Here is an 8,881-nt window from a genome sequence, read left to right on the forward strand (position 1 = left end):
TAAGCGAGTAACGATATACGAAATTCTTCGAATGATTTACATAAGAAGGAAAAAAACACATTTTATAGCTTCTCAGAACATCATTCAAAAGAACCGGAAGCCCTTCCCTCAAAAAGTGGAGTACTATGAACCTTCAATAGAATCAAAAATATTCGGAGGACATGTTCGGGAGGCCCCTTAGTAAATCCTTTTCAATCATGAACATGGGTGTAGGGTCGGGGGACGCACAAGGGGACACGTGCTCCCTCAATAATTTTTCAAATTTCAAAATTTTATTTAAATTATTACTTTAAAAGAAAACACCAAAAACTATTTTTAATAAAATAAAAAAGTAATAACTTTAGATAGTTTATTAATAGTTTAGCGAAATAATTCAATATTTATCACTTTTTTGACGTAAGTGGTATCTTAAAAACCATTTTATGATTTTTTTAAAAATATTTAGAAGAGCACTTAACGATTTTGATGTTGAAACCGTTAAGTATTAATATAGCTTATAAATGTGGTTATTAGTTATTTATTTTAATTTAGGTACAATAGAATTTTTTTTTAATTACGATTGTTTTCTATTAACATTGTGTAATAATTTTTAAAGACCTGTTTATTTTTTGTAACTGTCGAAAGATTTTAGAATTGTTTAAATTTATTTTTATTTTATAGCATTGAACAACCTTCAGCTTATTTGATCTTCCAATTTTTATCCAATTTTGATTTGTTAAATTTTTACATAAAATGTGATAAAATAGTTATGTTTATTATTATTATAATTTTTAACTAATAAGCTCCATATCTTTCGAAATATCTCTTTTACGTATTGATAAATTTTAAATGTAACGTACTAATTTTCGGTATATTTCAATAGAATGTGTTCTAACCTGTTTTAATTGATTATCACATATTAATTTTAGTTTTCGCATATTTCTCCGTATCTCAAAAACTTCTAAAGCGAATTGAAAAATGTTTGAACATAATTAAAAAATTCGTTTATAGAAAGATAATTCTATGCAAAAATCAACTTTTTGTAATTATTTATAATTTTTTATTACTTTATTTTATAATAATCAAAAGTATTTTTATTTGTAAATGATATAATTTTCTACACTATTTTAAAGTACGTAATTTTATTAGGAAAAATACAAAATGTGAACGATATCGGTCAAATAGTTCCTGAGAAATTGAATTTCAGAAACACGACTTTTTAAAAATTGGTCTTCTCAGGATATATTTGACCAATTTCCCTCAAATTTTTTATTTCGGCTTGTAAAATTATATTCTTTAAAATAATGTGAAAAAAATTTATACCTTTCAATTCAAAAATTTTTGACCATTGCTAAATAAAAGAAAAAAAAAAAGTAAATATTTACTAAAAGTTATTTTCTACATGGAATTATCTTTGGACAAACGAATTTTATGTTTGCGTGTAAAAATATTTGAATTCGCTTTAAAAATTTTCGAGATATAACGAAATATGATCTAATTTCGGCGAAATAGGACCTCTTTTCTGACCTAATTATTGTGATTGCGGCTACCCTCCCAATTTTGGGGGTCAGAAATACTACGAACTGATAAATTTTATTAACAAATAACTGATGTAAATAGTTTAAATAATTTATTTGAGCTTATCTTTTTTTCAAGTTAAATAATAAAAATTATAAATTGATTTTCAAAAAAGAAGAAAAAATATTTTCGTTTTTCTCTAGCTTTTTTCTTCTTATTTTTCGAAATTAAATATTTTTCAAGTCTAGAAAATATTTACAAAATATATGCTGCATTTTTTGCTTTCTAAATTTTTAAATTGAAATTGTTGTTAAATTTTTTGGCATAAAAGTAGTAGCGAAATTTTGTTTTGTTCACCCATAAAGTATGCAAACACGTGTTGTTAATCAGGGTTATTTAGGACTATTGAGCAATCGCTATGTTTATTGACCTATCTTTCACCTATCGATGAAATAAAGTCTTTTATTTAATAACGACAATTCCCTTTAAAAATCTTGCGCAGTTTTTCAACACGTGTTATTCTCCTTTCGTTCATTAACTCAAATAATGTATTAAAATATTTAAACAATTTGATCACTTTGACGAGCTATTTAAAGGCGATAAATTATCGTTTCTTCATTGTTAAAAGTAATCAAATGCCTCCAAAGCAATTATTAAAATTTTTAACTTTACTTTTAAATTTATTGATTCAAATCAGTTATTCTGTTGGCGACGAATCTGCTGCTCTAAGGATTTGTAACAGTTTCGAAAATAGTAAGTTTTAAGACTTAATGATTGTAAATAATTTGAACTTATAATTAGCTTTAATGAGTGTTATTTATTTTTAAGTATTTATCAACAAATTTTATGTGCCTCTCAACGATAGACCTGGCGAAAAAAGGGGGCCTTTTTTCCCAAAAAATTTCGTAAATATATATTTTCAAGCATGAAAACAAATTTAATCAAATTTTAAATTATTAAAATTTTAAAAAAATAATTTAAGAATTTTCCAAATAATTTCAATTTTTTTTGTCTTCCTATTTTCAAAATATAAAACGACCACTCAATATTATTTAATAACTTTATACTTTGGTCAATTTTTTTTCAAATTTTTCTATTAACTTCTATTTTCCTAACTTCTTTTCGATACGCACAACAGCACCAATTTAGTATCAAGAACTCCATACTTGAATCAAATTCAAAAATAATTTTTCTTCCAAATTTAAATTTTAAAATTATCAAAAAACAATTAAATTCCGAAACAAACATTAAAATCATGTTTGTTATATATTTGATTTCATTAAAAAAAATTTCATCTAAATCCATTAAAATGGAAATGCTTATTCTTAGTAAATTATATTGAAATATAAATTTTTCTTCAAAATTAAACATAAATTTTTTCGATAAATAATCAATTTTTTTAAGAAATTATCAAAATGATAAAATGAAATTTCAGTATTTAAAATTACACTAGAGATTTTTCCAAGTAACTGCAATTTTCCTAGCTTTTTATTCCAGAAATGTACAGTATCATTTCAATAACAAAAAAATTCCGTACTTGAAATTCAGTCATTTAAAATTAATATTTTTTTTAAATATAAACAAAAAGTTTTCGAAAAACTAGTTTCCTAAACAATTATCAAAATCATTTATTATATATTTGATTTCGCTCAATAAAATAGCTGCATTGCCATAACACGATACAAAAGCTTTTTTCGTTTTACCTTTAAATGAATATGCAGTCGAAATTCTCATTTAAATCCATAATAAAAATAATAATAGTTATTCTCGTTGGTGTAGCTCGTTTTTGTGAATTTATTTCTGAATTTTAAAAACTCATGAAATTTTATTCATAGTTTATTGTTGTTACTCTCAGTTTTCTTTTTAATTTTAGTATGGACCGTTTTAATTTTACTATTCAGTTTTTTCCCCTCACTCATACATTCTAATACAAGACAAACTCTTTCGAAAATATAGTTATAATTCAGAATTTTTTTGCTTTTTTTCTGCATTATTTTTTGTTTTGTTTCGTTTTCAAACTTTTTTTTTATTCATCTCAAAAGGAACTAATCGTGGTGAACTTATAAAATCTGAAGAAGCATGCACTTCTGTTAAAGAATAAAAAGACATCATTTTTACAGTTTTTGCCAGCTATATTTCAGTAATGTTCCTTGGATGGAATAAAAACGCTAATTTCCCCTACTTTCAAAATTCTGATTCTGTATTCTTCAAAACGGGTTTTTAAGTATTAATAAAAAAAAATTTCTTATCATTCATATCTTTCATTTGGGTTTTTTAACTGCAATATAATTGGAAAACATTAAAAAAAAACTTTTTTAACATAATATATTTTAAAACTTAAACAACTAGATTAATATTAGACTGTATTATTCATTTTCATGCTTTCCAATATTTCCCAAGAAGTATATTTTGCTTCATGTACTATTTTATACCATAAAGTTACTGAGACAAAAATAAAAAGAAAATTAATAACATATTTTAAATGTTGAAAATCAACCTATTACAGAACATAAACTATTATATATACTGCACATAACGCATTACATGTTAGAGATTTGAAAAAAATTTTTTTGATTAAACTGAATCTCGAGACTACTTTTAGAAAAATACTGTATAAAAACTGCAAGCAAAAAGATGGGAGATCTTTTTAATGTAGTAAAATATGATTAATATTTCTGTTACTGTGTCGAAAAACTTACTATAAGTATGATTCGAACATAAAATACAACGAGTTTCCAATCTCTTCCCATATTTCCTATGGAATATTTTCGGAGAAATTACTTTTGTTTTGTAAAACTGATAAATTTAAAACTTTATAAAAATTAAAAAGAATAAAAAACATTCGCTTAAGCTTTTTATAAACGAAAAATGGAATTATTAAGTATTTACAATTTTTATATTTGTAATTTCGTTGTATACTCATGAAATTGGTGACACTCATGGGGAAAAAGAATGATTTCAGGTCCTGAAATGAGAATGAAACAATACCCAACCGTCTACCGTTTACAATTTTTTTCTTAGTATTTTACAATTTAAATGAAAAAAAAAATTCTCTAGTGAAATTCCTCTGATATAACAAATCTCCTCTCCTAAAAAAAATCTCTGATCTAACTAGAGCGACGTTCAAATACACATACATTTATAGGCTTTGTGTTGAAAACCTGAAAAGTTATTGTCACAAAAGATTCTTCTAATCTTTTCTGATAACTCTAGTCAATTTTTCTCTTCTCTAAAATGCTGTATGTTATTATTATTTTTTTTTATCTGATAACACTTTACTTAAAAAGTATTGCAAAAATCGTTTAGATATCCTAATTTACTAAAACTTTTTCTAACTATAAAATTATTTTTTAAAAAAAGGAAAGGTTGTATTAACTTAAAAACAAAATATTCATGATTATTGAAATAATCTGCCTCATATGACTCGTCTCCAAAGAGCACTTACTATTTTATGAACCAGCTCATAATTGTTCATTGGAGCTGGAAACACTAGACGGTTAAAAATATGCTGGCTCAGCTTTTTGTGTAAAATATGCTCTTTCTCATAGACAATTGATTTTAAAACAATAATAAATAGGTTAAAAAGATCCGAAATTTTTATAACATATAGAAATGCTCTTAAGATTTAATCTAAATATTATTTTGCTATGTTCAAGTTTTTTTTTTATTCTTGTTTATTTTCTTTTGAAAATAAATAAGAGCTTTAAACGGAATGAAAATAAATAAAATCGAAATTTAAATAAATGATTTTCTAATGAAAACAAAGTTAAGCAGCTTCAAAGAACGTGAGAAACTATGACCCTGAAGCAACATGTGAGAGGATTATGTTCCGTGTTCGTTTTGTTTTTACTATATTCAGTTCATTTCAACATTTTTTTCAGCTGCCGATTTTTATTTGCATTTCAACTTGTTGTTCTTTAAATTTATTTGTATGACAAAAATTTCTTAATTTTAAAGTTTAAAAATTTTAAATTTTCAAATTTCAAAAAAGTGATGAAAAAATTACAAAAGTTGTTGAAAATTCGGTATTTTATTAGGTTAAGTACGCAAAATCAGAAACGGAATACCTGAATAATTATTGATCTAATAATGATCGGATTCTCACATATTCAAATGATCATCGCAATGGTTTGAGAGCCTAACCTTAAATATGATAATAAGGTGGCGCAAGCGATATTTTTAGTTATAAAATCATACACGAAAATGTACTTTCTCTGAATAAACGAATTTTGAATAATGACCTTTAAAATTTCCGCAATCTGGAAAATATACTTCCAATCGTTTACCCCATTAATGTTAAATTCACATCTTGTATATTTCTATATACCTTAGGAATTATTCTTGAAAATATTTTGCGTGCAATTGCAAAACACGGTTATCCAAAGATAAATTTCACATAAAATTAAAATTTTTAAGATTATAATTTTTATTATTTCATTCAACAACGACCGAAAGCCTTTTTTAATTGTAAGGTGCACAAATTTTTACCTCAGTTTAAACTGCCTAGTTTTAAATCAAAAAAAATAAAAATTTTAACGCTTCTGAGTTTTTCGACCATTATTGAAATTAGTAATAAAAAATAATTATAAAAAAATATTCTTTTTTATATAATTATTTATGCAAAAAGTTTTTGATTCACTTAATTAGTTAATTAGTTCACTTAATTAGTTGACCGCTCTTTTGACTATTGGTACAATATTGTTCTGATAGCGGATACTCCTTTATTTTGGGCGAAATTGGTCGAATAGTTCTTGAGAAAACAAATTTATTGAGAATATTGAAAAACGAAAATACGACTTTTCTAAAATTCGATTTCTCAGGCTATTCGACCGATTTTGTTCAAATTTTGCATTTTGTCATATAAAATTACATGCTTTAAAATGTTGCAAAAAATTGTATGTATTTTCAACTATTATTAAATAAAGTAATAAAGAACAATAAATATTTACCAAAAGCTATTTTTTGCTTGGAATTATCTTCGGATAAACGAATTTTATAACATTGAGCAATATATTTTAAATTTCCCTAAAAAGTTCTCGAAAAAATAAAAGCGAAATACGCTAACTTTCGACAGCTCTCTTGGCCAAACTATTGAAACCACATTTCAAATATTATATTTTGGAGACAGATTATATTCCCCCCATATTTTGGAGGACAGAAAAAAAAAGGAATGTTTATTCAAAGAAAGTACGTTTTTTGTGTCTAATTTCGTAACTTAAAGCATCGTCTGTACAAATAAATTAACATACTTGATGTTTCCCCCTTTAAACCTTTAGTTTGAGTCCTAGAACCTGAAGATCCTATCATTAGATAAAAATTTATTCTGGTTAATTAGTTTTTTTTCCTTGCAATGTATATCAAAACTACTTCAGCATTAAATAGAACATTCAAGTCCCCTTAAACAACTTGGCTGGTTGCAATGCGAATATTTAAATTTTGTAACAAACTCTAATTATTTAATGTATTTTTTTTTAAAACAGGAATGCGGTGTAGTACGTGTAACCACAACCAGAGAAGTTGTTCTCAAAATTCTGATTGCCATTGTTCTAGAGCAAGAATGGAAGTTTGCTGCCTCACAGCGGAAAGAGGAATAGGCTGTTGTGTGAACATACCCGTACCTTTACCTTTAGGTTAAACTTGAAAATGACATAATTTGATTTTAAACACTTATGAAATGAATTGCTTAATTACGGAAATCTGTTCAATGTGTCTATATCATCTTGCTTAACATACAAGAATGAATTATTTTATATTATCTGTGCAATATGTCTATAAAATGTTGATGTAAAACCTTATAAATTTTTAATGATGAGTGTAAATAAAATTTCTTTGTGTTAATGATAGGTTTTTGAATTGGAATTTTTCTTCATTTATTTAACTTCGTCACAAGTTTCAACTTCTAATAAATATACTCACACATAAGTCTTGCAAGAAAATTTCTTTTAGTTTTTTTTAAATTTTTTATTTTTAAATTTTTCCAGCAATTAAATTTCTTAAAAATAAGATAAAGAGTGAATACTTAAGTCTATAACCTCCTTCTTAACTTTCGAATGGCTACATATTTTTTTCTTAATCTATGCATATTTGGATGAATAAGCTAAAAAATCAGAGACAGAAATCCCAGCTTTCTCGGTCTTGTCAAATGTGTTATTAATAAATTTAAACTTAAGTTCATATTTTTCTTTAAACGTATTTTAACTTTGAAAAATAGGCTTAAAGCTATTCAGTTAATGACATATAAATATTCTCGATCTAACTACTAGTTTTATTTGTTTCAAAGATTTTTAAATCAATTAACATCGTCTTGAAGATCATTAGGAGAGTATCACTGAGTAAGAGTAAGCTATAATTAAGAAAAAGAGTAAGGCAATAGCCAGTTCATGGAGATTATAGTTTCCTAATATCGAGATCAACGCAATTATCAGCATTGCGCATCAGCAGCTTTTACTTCCCTGACAAGCTGATACTCACTGACCAGAAGCATCAAGTCTCCATTGGAGATAGAAACTCATTTTTTCACGATGACAGCTTAGGGCCTTAACTTCTGTGAAATCGCGATAATTAAGTAAAGCGATTAAATCAAGCTTAATTATCTAAATTTTAGAGCTAAATTATTTTGCTTATTCTGATTCTTATACCAAAAATTGAGTTTGAAACCACTATTAATACTAATATCAAGCATCACTGGCTGCGGTCAGTGTGCTGCCCAGATAGCAAAATTAGGTTTATTTTCACTCAGCAAAAATCTTTTAATGTAAACCTAAAACCTTTTAATGCAACCTCTGTGACAATCTGCTTTATTCTACGCACACTACCCTAATTCAAAACCTTGGAAAACAACCTTCTATCTAAAACACTTAAATCGAGGTTGACTTAAGGTTTTCAAGAGTGAAAAAAATCCTTTAATAAAGCTAGTCTCAAGGGGAAAATAATCTTAAATCCAGCTAATTGTAAGGTTTCTTTCAGCAAAGTATTGTATGCTCGGTTAAAATGCACCTTGTCTTAAAATTTTAATGAACAATGCAATTTTATCCTATCGCTAGTGTGACGTCAGTTAGAACGTCATTATGGACCTAAGTGACCATTTTACCAAGGTTTTTAGTACAAACATTTTCGTGGCCATAAAAATAAAATTCCGACACAAGGTTGCCGTACGGTTAAATGCTTTCTGGACGGGTGGGTGACCACCTGGGCCAGTCTGCGTAGGGACCCACAGGGAGTGCGGTATTGGTCCTCGTCAAGCTGTTCTAACGTAAAGTGCTCGACTTCGCGAGCAGGTTGTCGAGTTGCCGAAGAAGGGGTGCTATTCACTCTGCAGAGGATCAAAATTGTGCTGACATGTCTTCGGATCATCCTCAGGGATGTTTCCCAGACAGTCGCTAAT

At 26.7% G+C, this 8,881-nt stretch overlaps 1 long non-coding RNA gene across 1 annotated transcript; it reads left to right on the forward strand.

Annotated features, from left to right (window-relative positions):
- Positions 1 to 1,983: 1,983 nt before the first annotated feature.
- Positions 1,984 to 7,336, forward strand: LOC122268975 (uncharacterized). The gene is made up of 2 exons (XR_006224828.2): positions 1,984 to 2,250; positions 6,978 to 7,336. It is a non-coding gene; the product is annotated as an uncharacterized LOC122268975 (long non-coding RNA).
- Positions 7,337 to 8,881: the final 1,545 nt, after the last annotated feature.

This window comes from Parasteatoda tepidariorum, chromosome 11, assembly GCF_982258835.1.
Source record: "Parasteatoda tepidariorum strain Cologne lab strain chromosome 11, Ptep-v5.0, whole genome shotgun sequence".
Taxonomy (NCBI): Eukaryota; Metazoa; Arthropoda; class Arachnida; order Araneae; family Theridiidae; genus Parasteatoda; species Parasteatoda tepidariorum.